The 15926-nt window shown below is 39.5% G+C and overlaps 1 long non-coding RNA gene across 1 annotated transcript in view; it reads left to right on the top strand.

Moving 5' to 3' along the window:
• Positions 1-15926, top strand: part of LOC102029484 — a 122069-nt gene that overhangs the window by 21190 nt on the left and 84953 nt on the right. Inside the window, exons 2-3 of the long non-coding RNA XR_263121.2 lie at positions 8565-8616; positions 8859-8917. This is a non-coding gene — a long non-coding RNA (uncharacterized LOC102029484). The remainder of the gene's footprint in view (positions 1-8564; positions 8617-8858; positions 8918-15926) is intronic.

Genomic DNA, 15926 nt, shown 5'->3' with positions numbered 1-15926 from the left:
TCTGTGTGCACATATAGTGCAATTCCATCTTAACTAATTACATAAGCAATGACCCTATATCTATGTAAGCCACATTCTGAGGTACTCAGGTTGGAACTTTTACATATGAATTGTGAGGCAGATACAATTCAAGCCTTAACAACTCATCATTGCTTTTAGACTTTAGTCACTGAAATGACAGACAAGCTGTGGTTTTTCTCTCTTGTTTGATATTTTACCTTGCTTGGCTGAAATGTTGCCAAGTGAAAGGTATTTTTTATAGAAATGACAGCAAGCCATAAAGGGAAGTTCTTGCATGTAGAAATTAAGGCAAAAAGGAAACTTCAGTAGAGAACAGACTGGGTTGCAAAGAGGGCAACAGCTCCAGTAGTAGTTTTCTTTTTCCTGCTGTCTTCTCGTATCCCTCTCCTTTTTGGGAAGGGAGTGTACTTAGCAAGGTTTTGCTCACATCCGCTCATCGTCTTGCCACAGGGAGAAGTACAAGGGAGGCTTGGCACTCTATTCTTAGAAAGATTGACTTTTTACTGGAAGATTTCTCATCTCCCATGCAAGCCTGCTTCTGTCACATGGAGACAGCTCGTTGCCTCCACAGTTCTTCTGAATCAGCCACAAGAACAAGTCAGTCATTTTTTCCAAGTGTAGTTTCCAATAAACTTCAAAAGAAAGCAACAACAAATACTACTGTTTTTAACCATTGGAATGCTGCAAGTTTGGAGGTCAGAGGGTAGAGGAAATGCTTTGAGGACATACTTGTTTCTGCTCCTGGCATACTGAAGTTCTTATCCCCAGAGACACAGGATTCTACCTTGGAGCCCATTTTTTGGGCTAGATCTACCTTCTGCCTTTAACTCCAGCCCAGAATATCCTGGTAGGTGTAAATACAAAAGAAAGAAGTAGCAGTAACCCAGCTCATGCACAGTAAGTCTCCAGGCATGCACTCAGTGCTCTTCAGCAATCCTTGGCCAACCTGAATCCTAATTACTGTGTCATTAGAAATAGATTTTTGATACACCCCCACCCCCATGGGGTTTGGGTGCTGTGATGTAAAAAACTCCACTGCTCCATGAGGGAGCAGAGTCAAGCTTCTCATTAGCAAGAGTGAAACCTCTGACCAACCCTTTAATCCTACCCTAAACACTAAGTTTTAGACACCATCAACACATACTCATAAGTGAAATAAATCAGACCTGCATGTGTAAGCAATGTATTGTCTCACTAGTGTAAGAACCTGAAAGAGTGAATAAAAATTAGGAGGTATGATAGACACTGTGAAATGAAAGGAAACTGCTCAAGAGTAAAGAGTAATTGGGATGAGGGAAAAGAGAAAAGAAAGAAGGGGAGAATTATGTATATCTGTATACACAGGATAGCTAACAGTTCTATTACTGACTTCTATCACTTTATTGAAAGGAACAATTAATGATTAATTATTGATCAATCTTGCATGTCTCTATTTGTGTTCCTGAGTAACCACTTTGAGGTTATCAATATGTAATACAACAACCATTGTTAATTCCCTGTCACCTTGTCTGTAATCCAGTACTGTTTGTACTATTCTTGTGCTACTTTGTAAATGGCTGTCTGTTTGTTAATATGTTTTCGTTCTTTTACTTTTAAAATAAAAAAATTTAAAAAAATAAAAACCCTCAACACAAAGCCTTCTCAGGGCCATGAGTCTCTTCACTGGCCAGTTCCCACCCTGTGGAATATACTTTGACTTTCAGGAAATCTTTGATCCTTCTACCCCTTCTGAGCATTCTGCTCAATTCTTTGTTCATGACACTGAGAACCTGGATAAGAACCCTGATCTGGAAACATCACTATATCCATGCTTTTGGTAATGCCCCCCTGCGACACTTTTGGTATAGCCATGTGACTTGCTTGGGCCAAAGGGAGTAGCTTGAAAAGTATTCATGCTTTAGGATGTGTCCTTTCACTGCTCTTGCAACCTCTACCAGTGGGCAAACTCACCTAGGTGGCTTGAGGAAGAGACCGCCTAAGTCAGAGACAAGCTACTCCAACTAACCCATCCTAGACTAGCCAGCTTGCGACCAAATCTGCACAGACTGCAGATGTTTGGGTGAGCCCAGACCATATTAGAAAAGTCTGCACCAGGCTGGCAGATTTGCCCAACCCAAACTGCACAGTCTCTAATTTGTCAGCTAAAATAATGTCTTTTTTTTAAAGAGTCACTTAGTTTGGCAATGGTTTGTTATGTAGCAAAAGCAAACATAGATGTTTTCCAAAGGGCTTTTCTAGAGTCAGTTGCTACTGGTGAGATCATGTATGTTGGGAATTTTAGGAACAGCTGTCTATAAAGGCAATCACATTTGAATGACCTTGAGTAGGACATGGGATCCATTACCAATTATGTTCTTGTTACCAATTTTTTACTGCAAATTGGGTCTTTTTTGTTTGTCAGAATTGTGCAAATAAAAAAAGACTGAGTGCTTGTTGACCGAGGAGAGAGGATATTATTCTCTGCCAATCATGGAAGGTAAACTCACATAGGACAGGAACTCATAAATCAACTTCTTGACTTGTTAGGGGTTGAGTTTATAGACACAGGGTAAAAAATAATGAGGGGTAGGGGTAGGTTAATAAAGGGGAGGAGTAGTCATGTCTTTTTGAGGAATGGCAGAGATTTTTCCGGAATTTGGCTGCCACCTCTTTTTGCTTTTTATTGAGACTGCTACAGAGTCCAGGCTGGCATTAAACTTGAACTCATGGTGATCTTCTTGTCTTAGCCCCCTGAGTGTTGGGATTATAGGCATGTACCATAACACCTGGCTCTCTTTTTCTTCCTTTTATTGTCCTTTCCCAGCATTATCTAATTGTCATGGCCCTGATGTGGAATGTGTGTTATTTGGTGTGCAGATGGGGCTATTATTGAGTTGTCTGGTGGTCATTCAGGCAGCCATCTTGGATATAACCAGATTCAGCTAGCCCATCTGAAGAGGGGCCACAGGCCTACAGGTATTTTGTTCTAAAAGTAAACAAGATTATACCAGGGTACAAATTCATTTAGCTCAGGCAGTACATGATTAGGGTGGGGTATGACTCTGTAGAGCTAACTAACCCCAAATCGTGGCACTGTGTCAAAGTGGGTAGCAACTGTCCCACAAAAATTTCAGTTGCTTACACAATAAAGCAGTATTTCTCCTTCATGTCACAGTTCATTTATGTGCTTCCAGCATCTCACATGTCTATGCTTAGCTATGTAGTTGCCAGGGCTAACTAACTTTAGATGGCCCATCTCGGTTGCCTTGTCTATTACATGTGACATCTCACCCTTCAGGAGACTAGGGAAGATTGACTATGCTTATATACACCCATGTAGAGCGACAGGGACAGTGACTTGAATCACAAGACTCCCCGGTATCTGGTTAAACATTGTTTCTGGGTGGTTAAACATGGTTTTTGGGCGTGTCTCTGAGGGTGTTTCCTGAGAGGTTAGCATTTGAATTGATAGGCTAAGAAGCGTGCCTTCCCCTTGTGGTGGGCACCCATGGAAGGTGTAAATAGAACAAAAAAGTAGAGGAGGGGAAGATTGGTGGGTTTTCTTCCTGAAGGGCTGAGCTAGAATGTCAGTCTTTTGCCTTTGATTCTCCAGTCACAGGACTTTGAATAACATCACCGTCTTGCCAAGGTCTCCAATCCGCAGACTAAAGATCTTGAGATGTCTCAGGCTCCCTAACTGTGTGAGCTAATATATGCTAGTAAATCTGTTTATATGTATGTGGACATGTTTATTATCTACTTTAATGTATATGTGCATATATCTATATCTATTTCTCTATCTATCTATCTATCTATCTATCTATCTATCTATCTATCTATCCTTCCTATATTTTTGGAGAACCCTGATTAATACAGAGGCCCTGCCTCCTTCCATCAAGTGTCCTCTGTCCATTCAGCAGACTAGAAAAGAAAAAGAGCAGGAACAATCTGGCAAGACTTGTTTTAGGATCCAGGGACAGAAGTGGCATTAATCATTTCCTCCTTACTCCATTGACTGGAGCTAGTTATTTCACCCCACCACGATCCAGGAGGTTGAGGACACACACTAGCAGCATGTCAAGAAATGAATGAAGACAGATACTAATGAGAACCAGTAGTCTGTCCCAGGCAGTCATGTAATATCAGAGGTTGAATCCAGGGCCCTCACACTGAGCTACACCCTCTCTCTTTTTAAATTTTGAGACAGGATCCCTTAAGTTACTAAGTTGCGCAAGCAAGGCTTATAGTTGTGATCCTCTTTCCTCACCCTTTCAGAGTGCTAGGATTACAGGCATGTGCCATCCTGCCTGCCTCATGTCAATTGTGTTATCTATGAGAAGAGGACTTACTCTAGTCTCTTTCTTTGTACTGGTGTGTGGGCATTCACATGGGGGAAACTGAGGCAGTTTAGCTCCTTAACACTGCCCTTATTTTTCAGAATCAGACTATCTGTGGTACACTAAAGGTAGGGCAATGAGAATGGACAATATTGGGTGCATCTCTGTAGAGAATTTTAAAAGAATAATAAAAATAGCTGATAAGTGATACATTTTTTATTATCAGAATATGCCACAATAGTGATAAGATACTCTTCCCTAACAAAAAATAAGTATTGAAATGCTAGACAATCACTACATTAGTGTTGAGATCTAATGATACAAATAAAAGCTTCTACTGATCCCTAACAAAGGACTCCGCTGCACACTTTGGTTTTAAAAACCATTGCAGAGGCATCTGGATTTTATACTCATTTGAGTATGATTTTCAAATGATCCTTCCAGCTACTCTGTTTTATTGTTTCCAACTTATAAATGCAGGGGCTGGGTGGAGGACAGCTCAATGGTAGAGTGTTTGTCTAGCATGTATGAAGCCTTAGGTTTGATCCCAGAATTGCAAAAACAAAGAAAAAAGCAAGTAAGTAAAAAACCTGCAAGCACAAATAAAAACAAGTGGTCACAAGGAGTGAAAGAACTGACGCAACTCAAAATTTGTTTCACCATCATCACAAGCAGCTTTTTTCATTTATTTATTTGTTTATTATTGGGACAAGGTCTTGCTCTGTAACCCCAGCTGGCCTTGAACTTGCAACCCTCTTGCCTCAGCCTCCCAAGTAGCTTGTATCACAGGTGTGTGACATCATGCTTGGCTGCTTGGTTTTTATTTATTGTCTCAGTGCAAGAACATCTGGTCCCACAAAACGTTGGAGACAGAGCTTCTTCCAAAGAGAATTTGAAGGATGCTTAGTCATTATGAGCTTACTGGGTGTTCAACAAGTTTATTTCCATGCACAGTGTCCATTTAAAGGATAAGTAATGAAATTGTGCTCCTTGGGTGGTCATTTTTCACGGAGGGCAGTTGCAAAATAATCTGCTTTGGGTCTCAAGGGCACTAGGTTAGTCATTAGCCTGAAGCAGATGGCTGACCTATTGTGACCTTTCTGCAGTAATCATTCCCACTTGACTCCTGGGTTTCCCTAGAGATAAGAGCATGTCCTCAGGAAGCAGTCTGACTGGGCAGGCCTCTGGAATGCCAAGTCTTAAGTCCAGATATTGATTGTGTTCTGGATGACATGATTCACTGACTGGTGCATTTCAAGTGCACCCAGCATGGATGCAGATAATGGGATCCTGAATCTTTGCCTTCCTCTCTTGCCTATTGTCTGTTCTCCACTTACTCCCCAGATGATCACCCTGTTAAATATCCTCTGTCCACATGAGTAAGTCCAAATCTGGATATGTCTTCCCACCCACAGTTCCTTCTCTGAGTGTGTCACGTTCTTGCATTTTTATGTTAATGGCACTATTATTCTCTCTGTCTCAATAATCTTTTACTTTCCATAGTTAATCAAGCTCAATAGTTTGGTTTTCTATTTTTCCATCAACTCTGGGTTCGACTCAGGTCAGCTTGCATCGCACTGCCCAGCAGTATACTCTGCTGTCAAATCAAAGCACACATCATTTTCATCCTGTCGTTTTCTCTGAGAACCTCAGGTGCTTGCTGTTGCTGCTGCTGTTGCTGCTGCTGTTGCTGTTGAAGCTGCAGCATTGAGACTGCCTCTCTTAAAGAGCCTGGTGTCAAAGACAAGGAGACTCTCAGCGTCCAACTAAAGATCTTTTCTTTTTGTTGATTGATTCGTTATTTTAAGTATTGGGGATTGAACCCAGAGCCTTTGTGCTGAGTAACATTCCAGCCCCCTTTTTATGTTTCATTTCAAGACAAGTTCTACTCAATAGCTAAATTGCCCAGACTAGGTTTGAATTTGCCATCCTCCTGCCTTAGCCTTCTAGAGTGCTGGGATTATGGGCATGAACCACAACGTCTGGTTACCCTGGTGCTCTTAATGATTCAGATTCTTCTAATATGAAAGTGTCCCAAATCTTATCTCACTATAGCATCAGTTGATGGTCAAGAGTGTTGTCCACTAAATCACTCCCTGATAAAGATGTGGCTCTTTGTATAAAGCTTCTCATGTACACTTCTTCAGGTGCAAAGTCCAAGAAGAAGAAAGACAAGTTATCTGCCCCTCAGTCACCAACATATAGTGGTGAAAAGAGACAAGAAAACTGCAGTTAGTTCCTCCGACTCTTGCCCCATTTCTCTGACTTGAGGAAGTGACGCTGTCTAACATTCCTGGATACTCCTTGGTATTCCTTCTGGGCTCTGTACCCTCCTGTGACTCATCCTTCCTCTGTCCAAAAATGCCATGTTTGTAAGTGCATGGCTCTAATCCTTCCTCCTGTTCTATGAGAAGTTGGGGGGCAATGGGCAGGACAAACTGTGGTGCCATGTCTATAAAATTGCTCCTGGGGTTCATATGCTGTATAGCTCCCTCAATCATTGACTCTGGCCTGGCCCTGTGGTCTGCTTTGACTGTAGTGAATTAGTGCCAGTGCCAGTGCCAATTCTGGGCCAAAGTCTGAAGAAGCCCTGATAACTTCTGATTTTGTACCTTTGGAGTACATAAGCTAACATGCAAGAAGTCTGGTTACCTTGCTGGAGAGACTTCATGGAAAGTCTACATGAAGAGAGTGGCCTAAAAATATGGAGAGGAAGAGGGCCAAGTCCCAAGTGGACTTCAGAAAACTCCAGGCCAAGTTTCTACAGATGGCCAGCACATGAGAGAACACAGGTTAGACTATCAGGAAAGGTCCCTGTGGAAACAAATTAGCCAACACAATTGTGAGAAAGATGAAAATGGTTGTTGTTTTAAGCCATTTGGTTGAGAAGTGTAACTGTTAATTGTGATATGTTAACTTCACTTGAATAAGGACCAATTAGCAGATTAGGAAAGCACAATTCTAGGTGTGACTGTGGCTGATTGACATGCAAACCCACAAACAGGGAGCCCATCCGAGATGTGGGTGGCACTACCTAAAAGGCTTGTAGTCTAGATGAAATAAAAAGGGAAAGAAGGAAGTATTCTCATTTTGGAAGAGCTCTGGTCTTTGTCATTGCCTTTGGATATTAGTTTCCAGTCTCTTTAGCCTTATGACACAGCCTCAAACTGGTGACTTCCTAGTGAGCTTCCAGATCTTCTACCTTGGACTGGTGCTGCATCCTTGATAGCTCTTATTCTGTAGCTTTCATTTTCTGGGGCTGAGCAACTACTGGACCCATGAGCTCTCCAGCAGGCAAATGGCTATTGCAGGCCTTTCACCTTCTGATCCTGTGAGCCTACCTCATAAATCCCCTTGCATAATTATACATATATTTTCTATTGATTTTGTTCCTTTAGAGAACCCTAAGTAATACAGGAGGTTTGCTGTGCAGCAACAGGTGACCAAAACCTATGTATTCACTCATTGGAAGCGATTGCATTAGGCATCTGTGCCTGATACCATGTCAGGCCAAAAGGATACAAAACTAAATATAGCATAGATTCTGAACTCCATCTTGTTTCTGTTAGCGAAAAATCTCTGCAAATAGCATTATTTTAATTCAATATTTTAAAAGCAAAAGATTTCTGCTTGCAATATATTTGCAGTGAATATACATGGAAGCATACTTGAGATTCTTCATATATAACTCAATTTAAGAAATATTTTTTGACCAGTTACTATGCTCTCTTTTATAAAGTTTTTAAGTCTGTGTATTCAACTGAGATTGGGTTGAAATACAGATGCTGTTTCCATCTGATGTCTATTAGCTTTCATTGGGGTTATTGTCCTAAGTTGCTTAGGGATCCCGTTTTTGTCTATTAGCATATATCCTTGTTACTATTATGTATCCCTTGGCTGTTTTCTTATTGCTTCAGCAAGAATTACATTCAGTTGTTCAGTTTCTAAATGGCCTAATTAGCAATACTTTTTTCTTTCTCTCTTTCTAATCTCTTGTCTCCAATTGAGCTCCCTCCCCTTCACCTTCACTTCCTCTCTGAGTTTTACTCAACATTTTGCTAATGAGTTCACATTCCATTGTTGGCCCTCCATGGATTGCTGCCTAGGCATTTGAGGTTTCCTTGCCTTAATTATTGGGGGGAATTTTTTTTCATGGTGTTTCCTTCTAGACAGTATTGACTGTGAGTTTCTAGTCACTTGTCTTTCCTATGCCTTTGTTTTTCACAGAAATAGAGACTGTAAAGCAGTAAGGAGCCCTGGAGACCACATAATTTTACAGGTGAGCAAACTTTGGACCAGAGAGCTAAGGTATTTGTTCAGAGAATCACAGCGAGTTAGTGGCCAAGCCAAGAGCAGAACCCGTGGACCTTGGCTCTTGGCAGAATCAAGAAATCTTGCTTTTCTAATATAATCAATGCATTATTAAACCACAGGATATTGATGCAAATGGATCACATCATGATTGACTAATCAGCTCTCACTTCTAATTATTAATAAGCACTTTTCTGGTTTTAATCTTAGGCTAAATGTGGGGAAAATATGAGAAAAAAGAGGAGTAAGTTGGAGTCAAACTCTGTAAGGTGGGTAGCAGTAAGTCATACTATTTTTATACTTTAGCATTTGGGGTGACTACTCTTGTGCTTCTCATTAATTTATTCAACAAATCAACAAATATTTAAGATAAAAATATATATTTTGTCAAAAATATATTGTCAAAAATATAATTGTCAAAAATATATTAAATATTTTGAGGCCCCACTACAGGTATACATGTTTGGATGCACACACATCCACAATGTGTGCTCCCCAGAAATATACCGTATCCCTATAACTATATTTAAAATACATTCAGTTATGAGTTTCATGCCTGTTGCAATGCATCATAGATTTGTTACTGTTTTAGGAAAACGGACACTGTGATTGTATACAATTATTCCCAGATCCCCAGTGCCTAGAGGCATCTAATCATTATGTTTCACAGCAGGTGCTTTCAAATTCAAATGTGTTTAGGAGCCATGTATTTGGCCTAAATAAGTGAAGTAGGTTGAACGTGTCACATAGGAGGAGTGCTGGAGATAGTGGCAGCCTCAAGACTATAAATCCTATTTAAAGAAGGTGGTTCCTACCTCACCTCAGGTGACTATGGTCATAAGAATTTTATGGCTAATATTTCTAGAACTTCTGAAGTTTTAAGAGATGCTAGCTACCTCTATTTTATGTGAAATCTCATTTTTAAAAAGTTGGTGACTAATTTAAAAATTTTAAATGATTGTATGGGTCAAACTAAACCTGTTTAACTCCTGGGCAAACAGTTTCCTCCACCATCTGATATGTCTCTTCCCCAAGTTCAGAGATGGCAAGTTCCAAAACCCTCAACCATAGGACTCTCTCATGTCCTGACAATTCTGTAAACAAGGGCCTCAAGGAGAGTGACTTATTCACTGGCTTTGTTGGAGTGGTCTTGCCATCACCTGATTATTTGAGTGGTTAGTCTCCACCTGATAAGTACTTCATTAGAATGGATGATGAAATAACTGCTGTTTTTGAGAAGTTTTGGATAAGGCATTGCCTGTGCCAATTTTACATTATTTCAATATATATATATTTTTTTCAAAAATATATTAATTATTCTAGAAACAAAATATATATTAGCAGTGCAAACTGATGACTCTGTTTCACTTATTCCTTTAAGTTACTGTGTGCTAATATATATCTACATGTGGCAATCTGAATTATCATCACATTTCTTCAGCCTCAACAATGAGTCTGGTATGGGCTCAAATTGTTCAGTTCAAGGTTTTTAATAGTCTCCTAAACTTCCAATCGAATTTCTTGTTCTCATTGCTTGTCTTATTTCATCTGATTAATTGTCAAATATTTATAGAGTAGATTCTAGGTGTCAGACATGGTTTTAGACACTAAAGACTTGACAGTCTTTAGTGGTCTATTGTTTCATGGAGCTTATTTTCTGCTGAGGTTAAGAAGACAATGGTCAAGTAAAGAGATGAATACATTACCTAGTTTCAAGTATTGATCACTGTGATGAAGGACAGTCAAATAGAGAAATGAGATAATGGGAGAAAGAAGACTTTTCTGCAGAATTACTGTATTAGAGCTGAATTGTGAGAAATAAACACAGATACACAGATTGAAGGTTCCAGTCTGGGGAAAGACCTGTAGTAAAGGTCTTGAGATAGGCATGGACTTGATATGTTCAGGGGTCAGAGAGCAAATCTCCTGACTGAATTCTCTCACATGACCTTTCTTCAGCGTTTGGCAGCCTTTACAACCCAGTCCCGACACAGCACTTCCTTAGCTTTTGGGCTCTCACCCCTGGGTTCTGCTGGCTCTCTCCAAGGTCCTGAACTGATTGTGCCTCCTTAGAGAGCTTGTCCACTACGAGTTTCATCAGTTACCTCAATGTTGTGCTCATAGAGGACACTTACAGACCTATGACTCCACACAAATTTCGCATCTACAGAAGGGGGAAAGCTTACTGCATTTATAGCTTTCTTTTCTCTGAAACTCAGAAACATTTTATAGTAGTCTAGAAAGATAATGTCCTGAGCAAAAGTAGCAGCCAAGGTAGAACTATTGGTAACTGATAGCCTGTGAGATATGTGTGTGTATGGATGTGAGTGTCTACTGGGGTAGTGAAGGAGCACATTCAGGATGGATGATTCCAAAGTGCCAGACTTGAATAAGTGGGAAGATGGTGGTGCCAGTCACTGACATTCAGGAAACATAAGGAAAAGCAGGTGTCATTTGCATACATAACATCTTGGGTAAGGACATACAGTGGAAAGCAAGACTGAGTGGAAGGAAGCTGAGAAGGAGCTCATGAATCTGAAGCTGGGACTCTAGCACAAAGCCTCTTTCTGCCGTCTCAGATTGGAATACCAAATAAAGGTAGCAAGTTAGACATAATTACAATGAGACATAATCCCAGCACTCAGGAGGCCGAGGCAGGAGGATTGTTGAGAGTTTGAGGCCAGCCTGGGCTACAAAGTGAGCTCAAGGCCAGTCTGAACTGCATAGCGAGACCCTGTCAAAAAAGACAAAAAAAAATGGTCCTATAATGTTATTGAATACTATTATTATTCTGTATTAGAATAAAGGATTTTAGTGGGTGACTTAGAAACTTATCCACTAATAATAGAATTGTTGTTAAAATCAGAATGCTACAAAGTTGTACAAAGTGTGTTAAAGTTATACATTTTAAAAGGTAAAAGTTAGCCAGGCATAGTGCCCATCCCTGTACTCGAAAGGCTAAGGCAGGAAGATCATGAGTTTGAGGCCAGCCTAGGCTACACAGGGAGTTCAAGTCTAGGTTGGAGACCCTGTGTCAAACAAACAAATAAACAAACAAACAAACAAGAATACAAAATCGAACCAGACAAAAAGGTAAAAGTGAGGCAGTTCCTTTAAAAAATCAGACCAGAGTTATTTGGTGTTATTTTAATTTCTTCTGTGTTCATTTAGGTACTTTTTATAAGCATTTTTTTTATATTTGTGATTTAAGCATAGGTAAGTGGTAGAGAAGACCATCATTCTGTTCTAGATACTGTGTCCTGAGAATACCTGAAAAATAAGACACAGCTCTTGCCACTAAATTATCCACAATTTGTACCTGGGCTGATGTTTCTATTTTGAACTAGCGATTTCTTTCCTTAACTGATGAGTATTCCTTTAAAAAATTGTCAGTTAGTGTGTTTAGAGGGTATGTATCTACTTATATATTTTTTTAATCTCTGAGGATAATTATAAATTATTGTCTCACCAAAGAGCCCTACGATTTTCAAAGGACAAAAATTGAACAATTTACAGATCTTAACTGGCTGTTTTATAAATTCTAGAATCAGGAAACATTTTATAAAATAGAATGCACATTCTGAGAGCTAAGCTGAAGATGTTAGTTTTATAAGCAGAAAAGGACTTAAAGAAGGCAAAAACAAAAAGAAGCAAAATCAGATTGGTAAAAGGCAAAAGATTTATGTGATCTGAAGAGAAACCAGAGTATTACAAAATCAGATTGGTTATTTCAAAGTTACTTTCCATGTAAGGTGAAGTCAGAAAGGCAGAACTGTAGGGAAATAATGGATTAGTTAATATCAGATTATATCAAGTTACCTTTTCCTACATAAAGATTAAGGCAGAGGGAACTTCCTTGTTCTCCTAATTGAAACTGGCCTGTTTGGGACATTTGACTATTATCTCTCTTAGCCTGATTTCTTGAAAAGTTTGTTAAGCAACTTAGTTTTAGTGTGGTGACATGTATCTTTGGCATGAGTGACTCCATTCTGATTTTTAGTCTGGTTTGTTGAGACCTAGTACAACAGCTTAGTCCAAAACAATGACATTCTGTAATTTTTATTCAAATTTTAAGAGACTTACTGTAAATTACTTTGATTAGGAATGATTCTAGTAGTGGCCAAGACCTGCTTTATTTATTTATTTAGCATTCTTTTCTAGTTGGAAATAGTTTCCTTGGTTATTATTTATGAGTTTTCTCACTTGGACCTTTGATAAATTAGCCAGAGGGTCTGTGTTCTAGCATTTTAATAGAATGGGTTTATTTTCTCTACCCTGGAGAGTTGGTGCTACTTCCTAAAAACAGTAGAGGATTGAATCTCTCCCCTTCAGGGTCCTGTACCTGTGAGAATAAGCTGGCCACTGAGCTGTTTCAGGCTCTGTTAGTTCCCTCCCTAATGTGTGTGTGTGTGTGTGTGTGTGTGTGTGTGTGTGTGAGAGAGAGAGAGAGAGAGAGAGAGAGAGAGAGAGAGAGAGAGAGAGACAGACAGAGACACAGAGAGACAGAGACAGAGAGACAGAGAGACAGAGACATAGAGAGGGAATGAGAGAGCCTATTTTCAATAAAGACTGTGCTTTCTGCTTTACTTTTCCACAGGGTTGTCTTCAAACTGTAGTAATATGACATAGGATAACACATATGACTGTATCTAGAAAATATGAGTTTCAACATTTGAAGGCATTTATTAACTGGTTATACTAGATCAGCATTACTGTGCAGTCCTGTGAGGTAGTACAGTCTAGGGTTAAGGCTCTGATTTGGCCTTTCCTAACTGTGTGATCTTGAGAAAGTGAGTTACTCTCTTTGACTCAATGTCTTTATCTATTGAATAAAGACAATAATTTATCTACTTCATATAGTTGTTGTCAGGGTCAAAAAGTTATTAGTTATCAGCAAAGTGCTACCCTCGTGTCTAACATATGGAAAGTGTTTGCTTCATCAAGTATTTATTTCCCTTATTCCTGCCATGCCCAAGGAGACTTTATGGCTCTTTTCTACTGTGTTTGTACAGGTATGACCTGTACTCTTATTACCCACTGAAAGTTAATTTGCAAAATAGAGAGACATTAAGAACCTAAGCAAACAAGGAATTAAAGGACCTGATTTCAAATCTAATACTTTGGCCAATTGACCAGGTGACCTTTGGCAGACTTTGTTTAGAGTGGCAAAACCCCTAACTAGATGAGGAATCTGACGTCCTAACTCATTCCTCCAACCTATCAGAAATGCTCAAGTCTGTTTCACAGTTAAAACCAACTAACTAGTCAATTACTCAACCAAAATATTTTCTTTTAACTTCTCTCACTTTTTCCATCTGCATTCCCTTCTTACTAAAACATAGTATTCTATCCCTGACCTTTATCATGCCATTACACTTGCTATGGCTAAAAATCACCTCTTCACTGACAAAACCAAAGGATACCTTTCAAACATCATCTTCTTTAACTTTTGGCCATGGAGAAAAGAAAGCGAATGACCTTCACAGATATGATAAATAGTATTTTTGAGTTTGAGTCCAGGCGTAGCAATTCTTGATGCTGAAAACAAAATTGCCATTTAAAGGGACTTTGTTCTGCTGAAAACATACCATATTCAGATACAAAATGTGAATTATTCAAGTAATCAGAGAAACCAGGTCTACTAAAACATCATACTGTGACACTAGGCACCAAAAGTGAAATCTGATGACAGGAAAATGATTAGAGCACAAAGCAATCTGTTGCTTTGTTCTTCTATGAAATGATCTGGTGAAGTAGGCACCTGGTACCATTTGTATCTGATGGATCCTGACACATTTTAGACCATTGTCTAATCATTCTACCCCTGTCCAATCAAAATGCATTTGTCCTGTGTAGCAAACCATCAACCCATTCTTTGTTCAGGAGCCCCTCAAAGATCCAAGAAAATGTTAAAAGTAGTCACTTGCATTTCAAAAGACATATTTATTTATTTAGTTTCATTTTAAAAATTTGATATATGTTTGCAAGACATAATTACATTCATCTTGGGGAATTAGTACATGGACATACCATGTTTTAATCATTTTTACCTCAAGGTATATTCTTAGGCACACAGCTGGGTGGGTACAGGGACTAGTTTTGGATAGGGAAGCCTTTTCCAAGCCCTCTGAGTTTCTCCCTGGAGTAGACTACCTTATAATGGGGCACTTGGTGAAACTGCTCCTCTGAGCTGAGCAGATCATTGCAGAGGAGGTTTATCATTCTCAGAGGCTGTCAAGATGATTAAATAGGGCTGGTGTGCAATTGGCCCCAAATAGCAGCAGTGAAGCAGAGAACAGACTGGTGTGGGAATCAGGAGAACTGGTCTAGTCTGATACTGTGACTCTTGCAATCTCTTCCTTGGTATTGTCCCCACTAAAATGAGAAACTGGACTAGCTAGGTTTTTGTTTGTTGCTTTCGGGGGTAGAGGTTGATCCCAGGGCCTCACACATGCTAGGAAAGGAAGTGCTATACCACTGAGCTCCCTCTGCCCCAGCCCAGGACTAGATGATTTCTAAGGCCATGTCTAGTTCAATGATTCCAAAGTCATCTCTCTCTCTCTCTCTTTCTTTCTCTACTGACTGCAGCTCACCTACTTTTTTTGACATATTTTTTACCTTGCTTAATTTTATCATTACCTTCCAAAGTGATTACTTCTTATCTCTCTGCCTCTTCACTTACTTTCAGGTTTGTTCACTCAGCGATAACCTCAAGAAATATGTATCTTGCAAGCAAATCACCTTCTTCTTTAGAGATAGTGCATCTTTCTGGTGGGTCACAGGACAGCAAGAACATGGCAGCTTTGGAAGGTGTCCAGAATATTCACTCTTACAAAGCAAAGCTTTTCAGACTGAACTCTTGGCCCTTTTCTGAGGTTACTCATTGATGCTTATATGAAATGCCAGGTGGGTAGCCAGGTTTGAAACAAGATAATTCAACTAGATTAAAGGGCCTTGTGTGGAGCACACTAGTCCTGCTGTGCCACTACACTGATAATTACCTTCTTTAAAGATTTTTAGAATCTAAGGTTGATTATATATTGTCAATACTTTTTTTCCTTGCTCTAGTCACAAACATAAGCAGACAGAGGGATGGTTTTGTGTTAGACAATGGTAATTCACCAGTTAAACATGTCAACAAGGATCATATACTCGCTTTTGGAGTTCAGTGCTAATACCATGAGTTACAAAGCAAAACAAAACAAAACACCCAGAAAACTCAGATCTAGAAATACTGTAAAATTTGAGAACATCAAGGATATAGAGAATATACTAAAA

This window comes from Chinchilla lanigera, unplaced genomic scaffold (assembly GCF_000276665.1).
Source record: "Chinchilla lanigera isolate Chin_1 unplaced genomic scaffold, ChiLan1.0 scaffold00061, whole genome shotgun sequence".
Lineage (NCBI taxonomy): Eukaryota > Metazoa > Chordata > Mammalia > Rodentia > Chinchillidae > Chinchilla > Chinchilla lanigera.
This window is presented reverse-complemented; position numbering and strand designations above follow the sequence as displayed.